Source organism: Pan paniscus, chromosome 19 (assembly GCF_029289425.2).
Source record: "Pan paniscus chromosome 19, NHGRI_mPanPan1-v2.0_pri, whole genome shotgun sequence".
Classification (NCBI taxonomy): domain Eukaryota; kingdom Metazoa; phylum Chordata; class Mammalia; order Primates; family Hominidae; genus Pan; species Pan paniscus.
Window position 1 is genome coordinate 7,731,394 of NC_073268.2, and position 12,184 is coordinate 7,743,577.

The following is a 12,184-nucleotide window of genomic DNA, read 5'->3' on the forward strand; positions in this document are numbered from 1 at the left end:
AGACCACATGTGCGTTCACACACCATTCCAGATGCACACCCACACAGGTGTACACACCCTAAAAGGCACACCCACACAGGCACATACAGGTGCACACCCACACAGGCACAGGTGTACACACACAGCTGTACACACACTCACACAGCTGTACACACACTGAAATGACTAGAATTGGTGTTCACAGATCCTGTGTTACTCAGGGTGAGGAGAATGTCAGTGTGTATGTGTGCTCATGCGTGTGTGTGTGTATCTGTGTGTGTAGTGGGAGACAGGAGTTCAGTCTTCCGGGGTCCCCTGGTGGCCCATCTGTCAGGGTCCAGATCTGAGAAATGCTCCATCAGGGGCAGACCCCTTCTCCGAAAGGCAGTCTCAGCCAGGAGGGCCCCATGCCCCACCACCCTCTCTTTATGCTACCAAGTGCCTGCTGAGGTCCTTAGATAAAGTTTCAGGACCTGGAAGACGGAGCTAGGCATGATCTCTGGGGACTTCCTGGCCCCGTGTGGCCACGTCGAATCCACTGCGTCTCTTTTCACTGGCCTGGTGCTTCCATCCCCAAAGCTCCTTTCTGCCCCCCGACTCCTCTGAGTCTACACAGACCTGCAAGGGCCTGTAGGAGCCACATCTAACAAGCAACCACAAGCAGCAGCCAGTGAGCAGACACGAGAGCCAGACAGGGGGACTCACCACAGGTCCACGAGCAGGTCTACTGCCATTTTACAGATGGGGAAACTGAGGCACAGCAGCCTTCTGCAGGGCCCCGTGGCTAGAGATGGACTCCAGATTCAAACCCAGGCTGTGTGTCTGCACAACTTGGACTGCACAACCCAGCACAGAGAACACTCGACCCCCGCTCACGCAACACAGCAGGATCCCGAGCTTGGAACCCAGGTGTTCACAGAGGGGTCCCGAATCTGGAACCCAGGTGTTCACAGAGGGATCCCAACCCTGGAACCCAGACGTCCACAGCAGGATCCCGAGTTTGGAACCCAGGCGTCCACAGCAGGATCCCGACCCTGGAACCCAGGCGTCCACAGCAGGATCCCGAGTTTGGAATCCAGGCGTCCACAGCAGGATCCCGAGCTTGGAACCCAGGCATCCACAGCAGGATCCCGAGTTTGGAACCCAGGCGTCCACAGCAGGATCCCGACCCTGGAACCCAGGCGTCCACAGCAGGATCCCGACCCTGGAACCCAGGCGTCCACAGCAGGATCCCGACCCTGGAACCCAGGCGTCCACAGCAGGATCCCGACCCTGGAACCCAGGCGTCCACAGCAGGATCCCGACCCTGGAACCCAGGCGTCCACAGCAGGATCCCGACCCTGGAACCCAGGCGTCCACAGCAGGATCCCGACCCTGGAACCCAGGCGTCCACAGCAGGATCCCGACCCTGGAACCCAGGCGTCCAGAGCAGGATCCCGAGTTTGGAATCCAGGTGTCCACAGCAGGATCCCGACCCTGGAACCCAGGCGTTCACAGCAGGATCCCGAGCTTGGAACCCAGGCATTCTAGTATCCGGCCTCCAAGTCTTGGTCCTACCCTGGTGGTTTACAGAAGCCGACAAGCTGACAGCTTTACTCACCCATGACAAAATAAGAAAAGCACAGGGCAATGTAGGAAGTTTTTCATAAAGTTAAATCCCTTTAATTAAAAAAAAAAACAGCTTTTTTTTGTTGACTTTTCCCCTCTCTTTTCTAAAATAAGGGTGATCTTATCCAATGGTTCTTATTTTATATTCTTAATTTAGCAAGATAAAAATGTGAGCAGCTGCACGCCAGCCCCCAAACTCTAGGGGAGGTTTTTCTGGTTCACAGACTGTCTCAGGTTCGAGCCTCCTTAGGGCACCCCCTTTCCGTCCACCTTAGCCTGGAACTGAGACTTCTTTTTCTTTTGTATCCGTCCTTCTCAGATGTCATATTTGTATTTTCCAAAACAATCTAGTTGAAGAAATCCTATTCGGTATGTTGAAATCTTTATGCTCCCAGCTCAAACTCTGGATTAACAACAAAACAGAGGTAAACTCTTTTTCTTATTCAGCAGTCAAACTTCAAGGCAACTTCAGCCCTGGGAACTCAGCCAGTTGCTGGGAAGTAAAGGAATCAAAGGCTTCTAAACAGTAAAAAATGTCTTCAGAATAGAGCTCGGCTCAGAGGGAGCTTTGGCCTTCCTGCAAATTAAGAATAATGATTTGGTGAGCTTGTTTATCTCCCCTCCACCAGCAAGGCTTGGTCTCCCCAGGGGTAACCGGCTGCAGATTCAAGAGGAAGCTGGGAGGGCTGTCTGGGGCTGGAGAAGGAGGCAGCTCCAATACGCCAGGGTCAGGCAGTGTAGGGGCAAAGAGGTCTCCTTACTTCCACAGCACCGAGTCATCGAAGTTTACAAGACACTTCTACGTTGATCTGGACAAAGGAGGTGCTCCTAGTACATCTTAGAAAGATTTCCATAAAACGGGCTAAAAAGCAATCATAAAACCACAACAAAACACAAACAGGCAAGGGAAAGGATAAACTTCCATCACCTGGAAGCCTCAGAGACAGGAGAGGGTACACAGGTGAGAGCCTTGGCTGGGTGGGAGGTAGGAGTCAGACCCGACCCTCTGCAGAATTAGCAGTGGTGTGCACTCACCTCTGGAGCTGTTCCTCTGAGATGGGCCTGGCCCGCTAGATAATTGGAGGGTCCTGCATCTCATGGCAGTTTCCACCACGCCCTGCTGCAGGTCGCACCCAGAGCCCTCTGATCACGGGAGTGGGCAGCTGCCATTTACTGCTGCACCGTTCTGACCATGTGCCCCACGTTATTTCATGTAGCCCTCGCTACTGCTGTGTCCAGGAGGCTCAGAGAGGTCAAGTTACTTACCTAAGGTCACACAGCTGGTATGTGCCAGAGCTGGGAAGAGAACGTGCATTTGTATGACTCCGGGATGTTGGCTTTCTGCCTTGACGCCCCAGCCTCTTCAGCTGTGGCTGGTGGCAGGTCCTGGGCCTCTAGCGAGGACGTGCCTGGCTGTGGGCCCAGCCTGGGATTGACCTCACACCCTCTCTCACACCTGGGGCTTCACTGACAGCAGCGGGCACAGTGCCTTCCTTTCTCTTTCCCTAGACACCAGCTCTGACCCTCCAATTTCCACCATGATCACAGTGTTCTCAGAGTCAGGCAGCATATGAGGAAAATTGCCCTTTCCCTGGAATAATTTACCATCTTGTTATTTCCGTTACCTGACCCTGTTGGAGCCTATTCCGTGCTGAGCTGTTTGAATTTCCAGCTTGGAAATCCCCAGGCTGGGCGGGAAATGCTGTTTCCTGAGGGAGGAGCAGACGAGGGAGGTGCTGCCTGCAGGCTTGGCGGAGGGTCAGGGGGTGTTTGGGACAGGGACACAGTGGGGAGGGGGCTGAGGACAGAAACCAGGCAGCATTTGTGATTCTTCTGAATCCAGAGGGGCTTGTGTGATGAAATTCCACGGGGCTCTGCCAGGCTGATACGTGGGAAGGGTGGCAGAGGGCTACTGCGACCTACAGGCAGGGGGTGGTCCTAGGAAGGCAAAGGCATTGGTAGGAATGCAGAGAGGGCTACAGAAAGCAAGGGGACTCCTGGGCCAGGCCCTGGACCGGGGCACAGAGTAAGGCTGTTGAGGGTGTTGATTTCAGTTTTTGACAAGTCGAGGATCCTCCGGATACCACGTGACAACACACAGCTTAAGAGCACGGGCCTTGGGCTCAAATCCTCGCTCTGTCACTCGCCGGCGGTGTGGTCCTGTGCAAGTCGACGGACTTCTCTCAGCCTCAGTTTCCTCCTCTGTGAAGTGGAGGGAATGGTGTCCACCCCCCATTATTCCTTTAATGTGAGCGCTAACTCAGGGCAAGTGTGTAAAGACCCAGTCTGGCCTCCAGCTGGGGTCCATCTGACCCAGGTGGTGGCTGTTTTCAGGGATCAACTCTCCCCAGTTTGCTGGGAACTTTCCTGGTTTTAGCCCTGAAAGTCCTGCATCTTGTGAAACCCATTGGTCCTGGAAAACCTGGATGGTTGCTCACTCTGCCTGTGGTCTCCCGCTCCTCATTGCACTAAAAGTGCCAGGTCATGTCTGTGTCCTGGGGAAGGCCGAAGCCCTTGCTAAGGTTTCTGTAATATCACCTGTGGCTCTGAGGCCTGCTTTGGCTGAGTTAATTCGGTGTTGAGGTCGATATGTGTGCTTGCACACGTTTCTGAATCGCAGAGACTCAGATGTGACATTCAGCCCCCGTTCCCCCCAGATCCATAGGCACAAAGCGTCTGGGTGTCGGAGACACCGCAGACGTTTGGGGTGGGATGGGGGCGCTGAGATCACCGTAGTGCAATCCACAGGCACAAGGCACCTGGGTGTCGGAGACACCGCAGACGTCTGGAGTGGGATGGGGGCGCTGAGATCACTGTAGTGCAATCCACAGGCACAAGGCACCTGGGTGTGGGAGACACCGCAGACATCTGGGGTGGGATGGGGGCGCTGAGATCACTGTAGTGCAATCCACAGGCACAAGGCACCTGGGTGTGGGAGACACCGCAGACGTCTGGGGTGGGATGGGGGCGCTGAGATCACTGTAGTGCAAACAGCATCAAATGGAACATGACACACAACTCCTTTGGCCGCCCCCTGAAAGTGTGGGGGATGCAGGGGTGGAAGGGAGCTTCACTCAGGGACCTCCTGCCTCAACCCCTCACTCTGACCTCTGCTCTTTCCTCTAAATTTTGTTCGTTTCTAACGTCTCTTTTGTGGCCTTGGCCCCGGATTGAAATGTGCCCTTTAAAAGCATTTTTCCTAAACGAAGACAATTCCTCTCCAAGAGGAGCTGTTCCCTCCCCAGCTGTTCAGAAAATCCAGGTGTGTTTCCACCTGCAACAATGCCGAGCTGTCAGCTTAGACTTGGAAGGCCGTAAGAGCTGGGGAAGGCCACATTTGGGGTCTGGTTCCAGGCCTTGCCGGTCACCATCCCTGGCTGTATTAGTCCTTTCTTGCACTGCTATAAAGTACCCAAGGCTGGGTAATTGGTAAAGAAAAGCAAAGTAATGGGCTCACGGTTCCTCAGGCTGTACAGGAAGCTTGATGCTGGCATGTGCTCAGCTTCTGAGGAGGCCTCAAGAAACTTACAATCATGGCAGAAGGCTAAGGGGAAGCAGGCATGCCACACGGTCAGCGCAGCAGCAAGAGAGTGAGGCGGGAGGTGCTACCCACTTGTAAATGGCCGAGCTCGTGAGGACTCACCAAGGCGGATGGTGCTCAACCAGTCATGGGAAAACCGCCCCCGAGATCTAGTCGCTTCCCACCAGGCGCCACCTCCAACGCTGAGGGTTACAATTGGACATGACACGCGGGGGGGACACAGATCCAAACCATGTCATCAGCTCTTTCAGAGGGAGATGGCTCTGGACCCCAATTTAGAGTCCGGCTGATTTGCTCTCCCAGGTGCGCCTGGCACAGCTCTCAGGTTCTGCAAGAGCCGCTGGGCTTGGATGAAGGGCCCTCCCGCAGGGTGAGGCGCCTGGCGACCTGGCCCGGTCTCACCCCACAGCCTAGGGCAGAGATGCCACAAAGTCACAGACTTTCAGGGCCCAGAGACCCTGGAGTGCGTCTGACTCGACCTCGTGTTTCACAGGGAATCTGAGGCCCGCACTGGCCAAGTGACCTGTCTGTACTTACACACTCTGGAGGCAGCAGAGTGGAGGAGAGTGGTGCTATGGCCTGAGTGATTTATTTTAAAATACAGTCATGCATTGTATAACGAAGTTTGTCAATGACAGGCTGTATATCCAGCGGTGGTCCCATAAGACTACAAAGCATCTGAAAATTCCCGTTGCCTAGTGACGTTGCGGCGTGTAATGCCACAGTGCAACGCGTTATCCCTTGTTTGTGGTGACGCCGGTGTGAACACACCTACTACACTGCCAGTCACATACGAGTGGACAGTAATGCCCTGGGCCCTCACACTCACCACACACTGACTCTCCCACAGCGACTCCAGTCCCGCAAGCTCCATTCACGGGAAGTGCTCTATACACCTGTGTCATTTTAAAACATCTTTTATGCCGTATTTTTACTGTACCCTTTCTATGATTAGCTACACACATAATTCCACGGTGTCACAGTTGCTACATGCTGTAGAGGTTTGTAGCCCAGGAGCCCAGGCTCTCCCACATAGCCTCGGTGTGCTGTAGGTTCTGCCACTTAGATTTACGTCCGTGCTCTCTATCATGTCTGCACAATGATGAAATTGCCTGACAACACATCTCTTGGAAGTATCCCTGTCGTATCCTGGTTGTTACGTGACACATGCCCGTACTTCTGTGTGAATGAGTTTGAGTAAGATCTCATCTGCACACGCATCAAGGGCTGGCTAATTAACATGTCCAGTAAATCAGTTAATCCTCATCTGTAGAAACACTGTAGGGTTGCCGTATTAGCATAAGGAATGTGGCAGTGGGTTTTCTTTCATTTATTTACTGTTTTTGAATAGGGTCTTGTTTTGTTACCCAGGCTGAGTGCAGTGGCAAGATCATGGCTCACTACAGCCTCCAACTTCTGTGCTCAAGCAATCCTCCTGCCTCAGCCTCCCAAGTAGCTGGGACTACAGCTATAGTGATTTTGATGGGGGGGAATTTGTTGGGGGTCACTGAGGCTGGCTGGGGCACACAGACTTAGGCTCCACACAAGGGCCCTCTGAGGCACACAGACCAGGGCTCCACACAAGGGCCCTCTGAGGCACACAGACCAGGGCTCCCCACGAGGGCCCTCTGAGGCACACAGACCAGGGCTGCACACAAGGGCCCTCTGAGGTACGCAGACCAGGCTGGGGCACAGAGACCAGGGCTCAAGAGCTGCTCTGCCCAGGATTCCTGTGGCTGCTGTGAACTGAGTGCTCCTGGCCGAGGACCCACAGCTTCTGGGAAGTGTAGGTTGGGGCTCCTGATCTGCTGGCCCCTCCCTAGGGATGCAGAGCACACAGGCCCTGGGCCTGGAGTGTTTCCCTCCATCCACACATCCTTCTTCCCATCAGGACACTGGTCCACCCTCTGTTCATCTGTCCATCCTCTCAGATGTCCTTCAGCACATTGGTCCATGCAGAATATCTATGCACCTGTCTGTCCATCCATCTGTCCAATGCTCCATCAGTCTATCCATCATCCATCCTCCCATCTATCCTCCATCCACCCACCCCCAACATCCCCCACCCAATCACCATCCATCCAACTACCCCCTATGCCCCCACTCACCCTTCCCCCACCCAGCCATCCGTTAACCCATCCCCCACCCATCCTTCCCCCACCCATTCCCCACTCAACTATCGCCCTACCCATCCCCCACTCCACCCACTCACCCATCCATCTCCTCACCCATCCCTCACTCATCCATCCCTCCATCCATCTCCTCACTCACCTGCCATCCACCCATCCCCCAACCATCCTCACCCCTCCACCACCCACTGACCCATCCCCTACCTCTCCATCTACCCACGCATCCGTGCATCCATTGATCCGCAATATTTCTTGACAGCTAACTAGGGACCCAAAGGTGAATAAGCCTTGACTTCTGCCTTCAGGAGCCGGGTTCTAGGGAACCCAGCCTTGCCATGCCACGTCTGGAAGCAGAGCCTGGGAAGAAGGTGCAGTGACCGATCTGGGCAGGCCCCTGCTGTGGGGGCAGGGATGACACGGCCCAGCTTTTGGTTCCCTTTTCCCCATGAAAGAGCCTGGGCAAAGGTGGAGGCGATGGCAGTCGGGAAGGAGGGAGCGGGGAGGGAGAAGCTTCATTTGTCAGCTGCTCAGCAGGTACAGTCAGACTTAAAATGTCTCCAAAGAGCAGCCGCTGAGAGGCAGGGGGTGAGCACGCTGAATTATTTTCTGGTAATTGGCGCTGAAGAAGCTGCAGACATCCTGGGGTCTGCATCAAAGGCTCAGCGCTTCGGCCGTCTTGGTGGAGACTGGGGGCACCTTGTCGGGGGCTCCTAAGGATCTCTGAGCTCCTGCCTCCTCCTCCTCCTGCCTGCCTCCTCTGCTCGGTACTGTGGGGTGAGGAGAGGCACACTCTGCTTTGCTTTCTGCACAAGACAGCCCCGGGGTGGGGCCAGGCGCTGCGGGTCAGAGCCCTGACCGTTTGCAGAGGAAAGGAAAGGGACAGGAAACTGGAGCATCAAGGCCCCGCTCTGCAGGGGACACCAGGACTTAGCCATGGCAGGGGCTCTGCCAATGCTCTTCACACATGGCCTGGCGAGGTCCTTCTCCTCACATACTCCGGGCAATGCCAGTGCCAGGTTTTCCTTTGGTCTCATCCCTCCCCTGTGCAGAAGAGCATTTGCTGGCACTTGGATGAGCAATTTAAAGGCACTGGTCCTCCACATATATTTGAGACAGGGTCTTGCTCTGTCAATCAGGCTGGAGTGCAGTGGCACAATCACAGCTCAGTGCAGCCTCAAACTCTTGGGCTCAAGTGATCCTCCCTTCTCAGCCTCCTGCGTAGCTGGTACTACAGGCATGCACCACCACGTCTGGCTTTTTTTTTTTTTTTTTAAATTTTTGTGGAGATGGCATCTCTCCATATTGCCCAGGCTGGTCTCGAACTCCTGGGCTCAGGTGATACTCCTGCCTTGGCCTCCCAAAGTCCTGGGATTACAGGCATGAGCCATTGCACCTGGCCTCCTACGTATTCTGTAAACAGGTGAACCTTTCTGTGTTTGTACATACTAGTGTATGCACACGTGTGTGTGCGTCTGTGTGCCGTCCATCTCCCCTGGCGAGGGACCCTTCTGCCTAGTACCTCCAACAGCTGGACCCTCCAGCTGGTCACCTTATGTAGGAGGCTTCTCTCCCCCATGGGCGGAGTGCAGGGCAGGGTGGCCTGGGGTGGAGGCTGCAGGCAGGCCAGTTCCCCATCCAGCCTCAGCCTCCTTCCTACTGGGGAACCAGTCATAGGGGAGGAAACTGAGCTTTTTCCTTGCAGCCACCTCAGGCTCATTGGCTGGGCCCCCTGTTAAAAAAAAAAAAGGGGGGGGGCAGATTAACCAGAGAAAAGTCTGAGCATGTATTAACATGTGTTACGTCACACGGAAGCTCCATGAAGAAGTGAACACCTGAAGGCACCACGGAGCCCGAGGGTTTCTTACGGCAGCTCGATGGGGAAACGTGATTGGACGAATGTTTCCTACGGCAGCTCGATGAGGAAACGTGATTGGACGAATGTTTCTTACGGCACCTTGATGGGGAAACATGATTGGGCGAGTGTTTCTTACGGCAGCTTGATGGGGAAACGTGATTGGGCGAGTGTTTCTTACAGCACCTCGATGGGGAAACGTGATTGGGTGTTTCTTATGGCAGCTCGATGGGGAAACGTGATTGGACGAATGTTTCCTACGGCAGCTCGATGGGGAAACGTGATTGGACGAATGTTTCCTACGGCAGCTCGATGGGGAAACGTGATTGGGCAAGTGTTTCTTATGGCACCTCGATGGGGAAACATGATTGGGCGAGTGTTTCTTACGGCAGCTTGATGGGGAAACGTGATTGGGCGAGTCTTTCTTACAGCACCTCGATGGGGAAACGTGATTGGGTGTTTCTTATGGCAGCTCGATGGGGAAACGTGATTGGACGAATGTTTCCTACGGCAGCTCGATGGGGAAACGTGATTGGGCGAGTGTTTCTTACAGCAGCTCGAGGAAGGTAGAAGGTGGTGGGGAAACGTGATTGGGCGAAGAGAACAAGGTCAGTGGAGTGAGCGGGGCCTGAGCCAGGCATGTCGTTCCAACCCCGCTCCATGGTCTCGCGATAAGATGCTCCTTTCCTCCAGGTACCAGCAGGGCGCTTCTCGCACCAGGGGCTTCCGACCTGCTTCAGGGGACGGTCAAAAAGTCCTTCCTGCACATGCTCCTTCTCAGGTTTCTCCAGCTGAGGACATTCAGTTGCCAAGGTGTATTTTGGGGTAGTGTGTCCTGAACCCATCGCAATACAGTGAACAGGTCAGCGGCAGCCACTCTGTTGGCGGCATCCCAAACTGCCCTCCCGAACTTCCTGTCTCCCACCCAGGGGGCTCTGGGGAACACAGCGAGGGACTCTCTCATCTCACAGACGGGGAGTGACAAACACGGAGGGCTCGAGGCAGGGCCGGGATGTGAACCTGTGTCCCAGACGCCCGGTCAGGCACTCCTGGCACCTCCCCAGGCTGCCCCTCCACAGAGAGTCAGAGGACTCATCCCGGTCAGCCTGGACTGTCGATCTGGCTGCACTTACAGAGTCTGCGCCCGGAAAGACAGCCAGGCCAGGCAGGACCCGCTCTACGATCCCAGGGCCTGGTGCAAAATGAAAATGGGGGGACCGTTATTCAACCTAACAAAGCATTTCCAGATGACGACAGCAGATCACTGAACCGAGCCCAGGGCCCTGTGTGCTTGCCCAGGGCACATACCCATGCGGCCGGCACCGAGGCCAGGAGGACTCCAAACATCAGGGGAACAGCTGAAGCTCCCGGGGCAGGGGATGGTGCTGGAGGCCAGTGAGGGGCTCAGGAGGATGGCATCCTGCGTTCAAAGGAAAGGCAAACCCTTGTGTATCGCTGGTGGGAGTGTAAAGGGGTACGCCTCAGTGGACTATGGTTCTAAAAACAATTCAACTTAGAATTACCATATGATCCAACAATTCCTCTTGGGTATTTTTTTTTTTAAGACAAGTTCTGGCTCTGTCACCCAGGCTGGAGTGCAATGGCATGATCATGGCTCACTGCAGCCTCGACTTCCCAGGCTCAAGCTATCCTCCCACCTCAGCTTCCCTAGTAGCTCGCACTGCAGGTGTGGGCCACCATGCCTGGCTAATTTTTTGGTATATTTTGTAGAGATGGGGTCTTGCCACATTGCCCAGGCTTGTCTCAAACTCCTGGGCTCAAGCCATCTGCCTGCATCAGTCTCCCAAAGTGCTGGGATTACAGATGTGAGCCACTGCACCCAGCCCACTGTTGGGTATTTACCCAAAAGAATTGGAAGAAGGGACTCAAACAGATATCTGTACACCTATGTTCATAGCAGCCTTCGTCACAGCAGCCAAAAGGTGGAACCAACCCAAGTGTCCATCGGCAGATGATGGATATACACAAATATCATTCAGCCGTAAAATGGAATAAAAATCAACGTGCTCCAACAGGAATAGGCCTTGAAAACACGATGTTACGTGAAAGACGCCAGACACAAAAGGACAAATATATGATTCCACTTATATGAGAAACCCGGGGTAGTCAGCAATAGAGACAGAAAGTGGAAATGTGGTTACTGGGGCTGGGGGAGGGGAAATGGGTAGTCGTTTATGGGATCACGGAAAGTTCTGGAAATGGATGATGGTAATGGTTACACACTGTTGTGAATGTACTTCATGCCACTGAACTATATACTTAAATTCTATGTAATGTTGCTGCAATTTTTAAAAAGGGGAGGCAGGTGCTTGTGGGAAAATGAGACAACTGTGGGAGCCTGTGAGCGGCGCTGGGGGCCCAAGGGATCAGCTCCCCTTCTTGGAGTTCAGGTGCCACGTTCCATGGCCCAGCTCCCACAGCCCTCCTTGAGGTTGAAGGTCAGCCTAGAGACAGGCTCTGCGCTCCAAAGGCCCTGAGAGCCCACTTGATCCATGGAAGCTACTGGAAACTCTCCCAGCCAAAGCCACCCCTGCACCTGCAAGGGCGGCTGCTTCAAGGAACACACCCCCAAGTGCCGACGAACGAAGGCTGAGCTCAGAACCTGGGGCTCGCAGCCAGGTGGGGCCACGGACATGAGACCGTTTTCAGAATGGGGGCAAAATCTCTGCATTGCCTGAGACTTACTCTCATTTGTTACATTAGCATTGGGAAAATACCCCAGTGGGACAAGGGGCTGACTTTCCCCCATTCATCTGGAAGTTTCCATCTGTGCTGCCGACACAGCTGGCTATCCTCTGCCTGCATCCTCTGCCCTTGGAACCCCAGCTTTTTTCATATCAAACCCTGGCCTTGCAGTGCAGCCTGCGGGGCGTGGTCTTTGGCATCCGACTACCCCGATTCCAATTCGGGCCCTCTTGACTTCTCTGGGCCTCAGTTTCCTCCTCTGTAAAGTGGGAACAATAAATGTCCCTGACTCATAGGTGGATGGCCATTCCCCAAAGCTCCTGCAGGTGCCTGACTCCACAAACCGTGGCCGTGATGGTGATGGTCATC

The 12,184-nt window shown here is 54.4% G+C and overlaps 1 long non-coding RNA gene across 1 annotated transcript; it reads right to left on the reverse strand.

The window, feature by feature from the left end:
• Positions 1–1,613: 1,613 nt before the first annotated feature.
• Positions 1,614–7,105, reverse strand: LOC106633938 (uncharacterized). Its single transcript, XR_001337285.4, has 2 exons — positions 2,349–7,105; positions 1,614–2,164 (listed from the first exon to the last, which is right to left on the reverse strand). It is a non-coding gene; the product is annotated as an uncharacterized LOC106633938 (long non-coding RNA).
• Positions 7,106–12,184: the final 5,079 nt, after the last annotated feature.